Genomic DNA, 9,188 nt, shown 5'->3' on the forward strand with positions numbered 1-9,188 from the left:
GGTGGTCGCCCGTCCCCGGGCTCTCCTCTTATGTACTGAGCTGGCGGTCTAGGATCCAGGGATCCCAGATTTTGTGATAGTTATGTGTCGTGTCGTGGATCAGGGCCGACAGTTAGTCAATCTCAATGGTTTCTGCAGCTTTTTGGAGCATTACAAGAGTGTGTTACAGGTTACAGGACTCCCCCGGGCTGCTGTAATGTTAATTATAACTTTTTTATGCTGAAAAAGGCCCTCTCGGCTTATACTCGAGTCAGGGTCTGTATTATGGCAACTTACATTGCCATAATTCAGACCAGGACCGCCGGGCTCATGACAAGCCCGGCGGTCCTGGGGAGGGCCGGCAGCAAGCTGTTACTTACCTTCCCAGCAGCTCCCTTCATCTCCCTGTGTAAATCTCGCGAGTCCGACGGCCGTCAGAGCGTTGCACGTCAGCACGCAGACCTTGAGATTTACACAGGGAGATGAAGGGAGCTGCTGGGAAGGTAAGTAACAGCTTGCTGCCGGTCCCCCACTGCTCAGTACATACCACTGGACCACCAGGGAATGCCATAGCCCCCTTCGCTGGCCAGGTAACAAGCAGGGAGGGGGGACCAAGAGAAAAAGTTAAATAAATAATAATAGTATATAATATAATAATATAAATAAAAATATTAAAAATGCCCTCCCCCCACCCAGTTTACACACACTACACAAACAAACACACACACACAGACACTGCATTATATACACACACACTGCATTCACACAAACACACACTCTGCATTATATACACACACATTCTGCATTCATTATATACACACACACACTGCATTCATTATATACACACAGACTGCATTCACACAAACACACACATTCTGCATTCATTATATACAAACACACACACACACTGCATTCATTATATACACACTACACAAACACACATACTGCATTCATTATATACACACACTACACAAACACACACACACTGCATCGATTATATACACACACTGTAAATAAATATTAAATTAATGTAATTTTATTGGGATCTAATTTTATTTAAAAATTTACCAGTAGCTGCTGCATTTCCCACCCTAGGCTTATACTCGAGTCAATAAGTTTTCACAGTTTTTTTGTGGTAAAATGAGGTGCCTTGGCTTATATTCGGGTCAGCTTATACTCGAGTATATACGGTACTTATTGTAAAACATCTGTGTCTCTTTCCTTGACCCGCTACAGCACCATCTGTGGGTGAAATGGCCGGGCATTCGGTATACAGAAGGGCTCAAAGAGGGTTATGCTTATAGCAACATTATTGATATTCTAAAAAACAAAAAATAAACAAACAAAACAGTCAGAAATTTGCTGCTCAGCTAGTGCAACAATCTCCCTAAAAATTGCCAATTTTCAATTTAGCTTTGGATTTAGGCTTCTTCAGCACTTCTTGAAAACATTTTAATTCTTGAACTTTTGGATAATTGTTCACACAAATATATACAGGGTTGCCCAAAAGTAGGTATACAGTTGAATCAATGAAATTCATCACAACATATTATATGGGTACACATACACACTGACACACAACAAAGTGGCTGTTCAATTTCAGGCATTCGTGTATCATTGTGGCAGTTAAAAAGAAGTGGAATGTTGCAACATTGATGATAGACAAATGCAAATAAACTGTACTGTATATTTTTGGGCCACCGTGTTGTTCTGTTTTCTCAAGGACAAGTATAACGGGAAGCATGTTAAAAAGGAATATGATATGCATCGTGGGAAGAATGCATGAGAGTTTTAAAACTCTTTATATGTACACAACAGCATAGCACGGAGCACAACATATGTACACATTTGACAAAGAATTAGTGTGCATGCCTGTCGTGCTGCATGAATCATTTTTTTGTAGCAATGTTCCCATCTTCCAATTGAATGTTCACACTGGCAGGAATAGGAAAGTAGTAGCTGTGTGACCCCCTGTCTCTCAGTACCATAAACCAGCTGAGATGGTTGAGTCAGGAGCTTAGATCGAGCCTTTAAATCTAGTTTATGTATGGGGGTCTTTTCTTATCCCATAAAATTCGACACAGCAGAGGTTTATGGGATTAGTATCCCATAATCCTAACTGCTTTGAAAACTGATAATATTTATACTGCGGAGGGCATCAGTTTACACATAGCCCAGTTTACGTTATTGTTAACCAGACTATATGCAGCAGTTGGAGTCATACTCCACAAAAACAGATAACATACAGAAAATACACAGGCACACATATACGCATACAGACAAACAGGTAAATATACAGACACACATACAGACAAACAGATACATATACAAGCACACAGATACACATATAAACAGAAAACAGACAAACAGATACACATACAGACACACAGAAACACACAGTCACACATACAGACAAACAAAATACACATACAAGCAGATACATATTCAGACAAGCAGATACATACACAGATACACAGACATACAGGCACACAGATAAATACACTGATACACCTATAAACAGATAAATACACTGATACACATACAGACAAACAGATAAATACACAGATACACCTACAGACACACAAATACACATACAGATACACACACATACACACATAGACAAATGGATACAAAAACAAACAAACATGCAAACAGATAGACACACAGATACACATACATACACACAGATATATATACAAACAGATAAATACACATACACACAGATACACACAAAAAGACACATATGCAAAATGTACATTTTTAGCCACCATCCTATTTTCTACCTTTTAGGTGCTGGAGGGTGACTTCCCTGGGGTGACTTCCCAGTGGCTGTCTGAGGCTGTTCGGAGTCGGAGCTCCCAGCTCTCCCTCTCTGCCCCCTCCTCCTCCCGCACAGTCTGTGTTTGCTAGGAGGAAGTGACCGGCTGTCACTTCCTCCCAGCGGTGACATCATCACAGGGCCACAGCACTGACTGGGCCCCTGAATACACATAACCAGGGCTGGATTTAGATGAAAAGAGGCCCTAGGCTATTCCACTTATGAGGCCCTTTCACCTCCCATTTTTAAGTTTGTAAATTACATGAGAGAGAATAAAATACATCATTACTGTGATATATATCAATATGTTAAATGAAACATGTTGTGATTGGTACTAACCTTTATAAAAAATGTGGCACAGATAATAAATAAATAAAAAGTCGAGATGAGGAGAGGGGGGGTGATTGTGAGAGGGAGTGGGGTGATGAGGAGAGGGGGGTGATTGTGAGAGAGAGGGTGTTTGTTAGAGGGAGGGGTGATGAGGAGAGGGGGTGATTGTGAGAGGGAGGGGGTGATGAGGAGAGGGGGGGTGATTGTGAGAGGAAGGGGGGTGATTGTGAGAGGGGGGTGATTGTGAGAGGGAGGGGAGTGATGAGGAGAGGGGGGTGATGAGGAGAGGGGGGGTGATTTTAAGAGGGATGGGGTGATGAGGAGGGGGTGTGATTGTGAGAGGGAGGGGGGTTATGAGGAGAGTGGGGTGATTGTGAGAGAGGGGGTGATTGTAAGAGGGAAGGGGGTGATGAGGAGAGGGGGGGAGCTGCAGACCAAGGATCTCGCGAGACCCAATCAGAGCGTTGCCGTGGTAACCCGCGGCAACGCTCTGATTGGGCAGTGCACACGAGATCCATGGTCTGCAGCTCTGCACATTGCGGAGCTGCAGACCGCCGGTCTCGGCGATCGCGGCAGGAGGGGCATTGCAGTCTGCCCCGGGCCCCCCCCTAGTAAGTGGCACCCGGGGCGTACGGCCCCCCCCCCCCACCCTTCCCTTAGTACGCCACTGGTCATATCATATGCGTAGAATTTCTCCTTATTTTCGGTTCAGTGTTTTAGTGTTCACTGTTTTTAGAATAGTGTAATTTTAATTTTGCTAACAATTTGAATGTAGGCCCCTCTTGATCTTGAGGCCCTAGGCTGAAGCCTAGTTAGCCTATAGGAAAATCCGGCCCTGCACATAGCCATCGAGTGACCTGAAGTGCATGGGCCACCCGATGGGCACTCTCACCACATTCCACACAGCCCCGTACCAGTAGTTCCTGGCGCCACACCAATATGCTTGGCAGGCCGCATTTTTGGGCTCAAGGTGCAGCTGCTATGGGCCCCCTAGGAATAACTGGGCTCGGGGCAGCATCTCCTTTTGCCCCACTTAAAAGATGGCCCTGGTTCAGGTCTTTTATGAGAGTTCAGTCCAAGTTGGACAAAATCAGCACAGGCGACCTGAAACTGAGAATGCCGGACTACCTGATTGTCAAGTCTAAGACATAAACTTAGAACTGCAGTGATTTTGTTTCCAAATTGCTGCTGTTCTAAGCCAGTCAAACATGAGAGTTGTGCAAAGTTGTTAAATAAAGAATAGTTGGCCAAGAAGTCCAAGGAAACAGAACAGGGGGTAACCCTAATAGAATTGGTAGCAATGTTGTGTTGCCAGTTAGAGTGACCCTTTGAATACGATAATTATGACTAATCTAGACCAGGGGTAGGCAACCTACGACACTAGTGCCATGCACGGCACTCGAGGTGTCTTTGCATGGCATTCAAGGCTGCTAGAGCCAAACAGGCTCTGACCTATCAGGAGTCCCAGTAAAATTTCAGATATCTGCTAATCCGAAAAGGTAGTGAAGGACAATCCTCAATTTATGCATTGCAGCACGTAGAGGAAGTGATCTCAGATCACTTCCTCCCATCACTTGTGAATAGGAATCCACACTGTACTAGAGCAGCTCGCAGTTGCTGTTGCAGCTCCTATCCTTGACATGTACCTGGCCGGCCTAGTCCCCACTGGAAGCCACCCACACTGCTAGATTTACACAGAAATGCAGAATAACCCTCCCCTCATACACATAATACGGACAGCCCACACACAAACATGCACACAATCCGCACAAACAAAACACCACTAACAATCCACATACATGCACACAACCCCACATGCAATACCCCAAACAGCCCCCATACACTACCAAACACACACTGTGACATATCCATCCCCACACACACAATTCCACAAGCAGCCCCCATACACAGCCCACATTCATATGTATCATACACAATACCATAAACTACTCATGAACATATACAATATAATAGCTCGTATACGCAGGGCCGTCTTTAACGCGGGGCAAACTGGCCAGCTGCACCGTGAGCCCTGCTGGCCTCAACTATTTCTTACCCTCTGGCCGGTAATCCGCACACTAGGAGGCCCACCGCGTTGCCCATGCGCAAAGGACCACCCGTCGCACGCTGAGGCGCTATAACAGCGCGAGCGAGCCCCTTGCTTTTCGGCAGCAGGCTGGGACGAAGTGACGACCGTGCATCATTTCCTCCCACAAAGAGAGGAGCATGCGGGAAAGAAGAGTAGGCTGATTGGAGGGGGGCTGGCCGAGAGCTCTAGACTCCAACTCCCAACACCTTCAGCCACCAGCAGGAAAGGTAGGATACTGGAGGGTGGGTTTTAAAGTGTATGTCTGTGTCAGTATGTCTGTCAGTGTGTGTGTGTTAGTATGTCTGTGTGTGTGTGTGTCATCTGTGTGTGTCAGTATGTCTTTGTGTGTCAGTATATCTGTGTGTGTGTGTGTCAGCATGTCTGTGTGTCAGTATGTTTCAGTATGTCTTTGTGTGTGTCAGTATGTCTGTGTGTGTCAGTATATCTGTGTGTGTATCAGTATGTTTGTATGTCAGCATGTCTGTGTGTGTGTGTCAGTATGTCTGTGTGTGTATCTGTGTGTGTGTGCGCATTTCAGTGTGTATAGATATGTGTGTGTGTGTATATGTGCATACATCTCAGCATTCACACACTAACACTACACACAAATACACCCCTGCATTCAAATTTCATCACTACGTACAAACACATGTCTGTGTTACACACCAAAATTATATGTAAATACACCCCTGCATTCAAAAACCAACACTACACAAATACATGCTTGCAATCACGCCAACACCACATACAAACATATTCCATACAAAAACCTGTTTACATTCAAACACACAAAAACTGCTTAGTGCTAAATACAGACCTGCAAACATGGGTAAATGGTAGAGCCCCAGCTGTCAATGCATTTCTGGAGTTGCACGACAGATGGGGATCTACCTTTTAATCACCCGTGCAACAGGGAGACCCCCAAAAATTCTTGCACCTCTCTACTTTAGGTCCGCCACTGTGTTGAGATGGAGGACGTGATTGCATGCCTGAGGAGGGGAGACAGGGTCCAGGGGGGCCCAAGCAAATGCTTTGCCCAGGGTCCAGTCACTATTAAAGACGGCCCTGCTTATACGCACAAATACAACGATACAAAGCAATTACAGTAAAAATAACACAAGCAGAATACGGCAGCATACACCCCTCGATTAAAAAAAAAAAATAGGACCGGCACGCTACGGGACATCACAATCCTGTATCGGCACAGTGCTGCTAAAAGGTTGCCTACCCCTGATGTCTAAAATTAAGAATTATTTTTTTTAAATTGTGTTTCAATAAATAAATGAATACAAATATGTTTGGGACAGCAACCCACCAAAACATGCCATATGACAACAAAGTAACAAAGGTCTTTTGTATAAATGTAAACAAGTAAAGAGATTTTCAGTTTACAAAGTACATAACGACATAACGGTTACAAACATTTCCAGCATAGGTCTCTCTGCTACAGTTAAATCCAAAGATACTTTGTTTTTTGGGAAAGAATCTTTTGTTCACTTGAATACAATAATTCTTTGTTGCATTGTCATCATGCGATGCTTTTTTGGTGGCGTGCTAGCCCTGGGTTGTGTTCATACTATTTATCTGACTGCAATTAAGGACAAGGTCATAGCGATTTGTTCTCCCTGGTTTTACATCCAATGGTGACTTAAACACCAAACCTAGTGGACAGCCTGTCCCTCTGCACTTGTTTACGTCCTCACTACACATTTACATGTACTGCCATGCCTCCCCACTACGTCTCTCCCACCCTAGCCATTATATCACTTGCACTTCTTTTCAGAGATGTGATTTGCAAGTAAGTAACACTACAGTACCCCCCTTCCCCCCCCCCGAGGACACGCCCTACGGGCTGGTAGGGCCAGGTCTGGCAGGAAAACGAGAATGGAATGAACGCACAAGGCGGGGAGCATGAACAGCATCAGCTGAAATCCAACTGCGCTCCTCAGGCCCATAACCCTTCCAATGTACCAAGTACTGAAGTCGACCCCTAAGGAAACGAGAGTCAAGAACAGCAGAAACTTCAAAATCCTCATGACCCTCCACAGAGACAGGAGGGGGAGGAGGAGTATGTCGGGTATAGCGGTTGCTTACGTAAGGCTTCAACAATGAGGTGTGAATGACATTAGGAATACGCAGATTCTTAGGCAGACCCAAGGCATACGAAACAGGATTAACCTTATGTAGAATACGATAAGGACCAATGAAGCGGGGAGCCAATTTCAAAGAAGGCACCCGTAGGCGAATATTCCGCGTGGAAAGCAAAACCCTGTCCCCCACAACATAAGAAGGAGCCGCTCTGCGATGCTTGTCAGCCTGAGCCTTCTGGCGAGCAGCGGAATCCACCAAAGAACGCTGAACCTGCTCCCAAGTATTACACAAGCCAGCCAAATGCTCATCCAGAACTTGCATGCCCTGTGAGGAGAATGCAGCTGGAAGAACAACGGGACGCTGGCCATAGACAACGTAAAAAGGGCTTTTGCCGGAAGAATCATGAGTGGCGTTATTCCGAGCAAACTCAGCCCAAGGAAGAAGGTCAGACCAATTGTTCTGATGGTGGGACACAAAACAACGAAGGTACTGCTCCAGAGACTGGTTGGCACGTTCTGCAGCTCCATTAGACTGGGGATGGTAAGCGGAAGAAAATGAGAGAGAAATACCCATTTCTGAACAAAAGGCTTTCCAGAACCTGGAAATAAGTTGGCTACCCCTATCGGACACAATAGATACGGGAATACCATGCAACCGGAATACCTCTCTAGCAAAGATACTAGCTAGTTCCCTGGATGTGGGCAACTTGTGAAGAGGCACAAAGTGAGCCATTTTGGAAAACCGATCTACTATCATCAGGATAACTGTGTAACCATTCGAAGGGGGTAATTCAACAATAAAATCCATGGATAGGTTAGACCAAGGTCTCTCAGGAACGGGTAACGGATGCAAAAGCCCACAAGGAACTCTTCAAGAAGATTTCATACAGGCACAAGTAGTACAAGCACCTATATATAGTCAGTGACATCCTTGCGTAAGGAATCCCACCAAAAATACAGAGAAACAGCTGACATTGTTTTGGAAATACCAGGATGTCCAGCAGTCTTAGTATCATGATATAACGACAGAATATCCCGTCTCTCGGGAACATCAACAAACAATTTATCAATAGGCCTCTCGCTAGGTGCCATGCTTTGTTTCGCCTGTATGGCCTGCAAGAGGGATGAAGAAATAGACAAAATAGTAGTAGCTATTATTCTGTCTGGGGGAATGACAGGAATAACATCAATCTCCTGTTTGTCAGCAGTTTCGAACTGTCTGGACAGAGCGTTTGCTTTAATGTTGCGATCACCTGGTCTATAGGTGATAATATAATTAAACGGGACAAAAACAATGACCACCTAGCCTGCCTAGAAGATAATCTTTTAGCTTCACCAAGGTAGGATAGGTTCTTGTGATCCGTAAAAATGAGGATAGGATCCTTAGTTCCTTCTAACAAGTGTCTCCATTCTTTAAGAGCTAAGATAATAGCAAGGAGTTCACGATTACCCACATCATAATTCTTTTCAGCTTTGGACATTTGTCTAGAAAAGAAGCCACTAGGATGCAATGGCTTTTCAGGCGATTCTCTTTGGGACAAAACAGCACCTACCCCGATATCAGAAGCATCAACTTCAAGAATATAAGGCAGTGAGGGGATAGGATGCTGTAAAATAGGTGCAGAGGCGAATGTAGTTTTAAGAAAGTCGAAAGACTGAAGTGCCTCGGGTGATAGGCGCTACAATAGAAGAAAAACCCTTAATAAAGCGTCTATAATAGTTAGAGAAACCAAGAAAACGCTGAATGGCTTTCAAACCTTGTGGTAGAGGCCACTCTATGACAGCAGAAAGCTTCTGGGGATCCATACGAAAACCTTTGGCGGAAATCAAATACCCCCAAAACTGGACTTCGGATTGGTCAAATAAACATTTTTCTAGTTTA

This window comes from Pelobates fuscus, chromosome 1 (assembly GCF_036172605.1).
Source record: "Pelobates fuscus isolate aPelFus1 chromosome 1, aPelFus1.pri, whole genome shotgun sequence".
Classification (NCBI taxonomy): domain Eukaryota; kingdom Metazoa; phylum Chordata; class Amphibia; order Anura; family Pelobatidae; genus Pelobates; species Pelobates fuscus.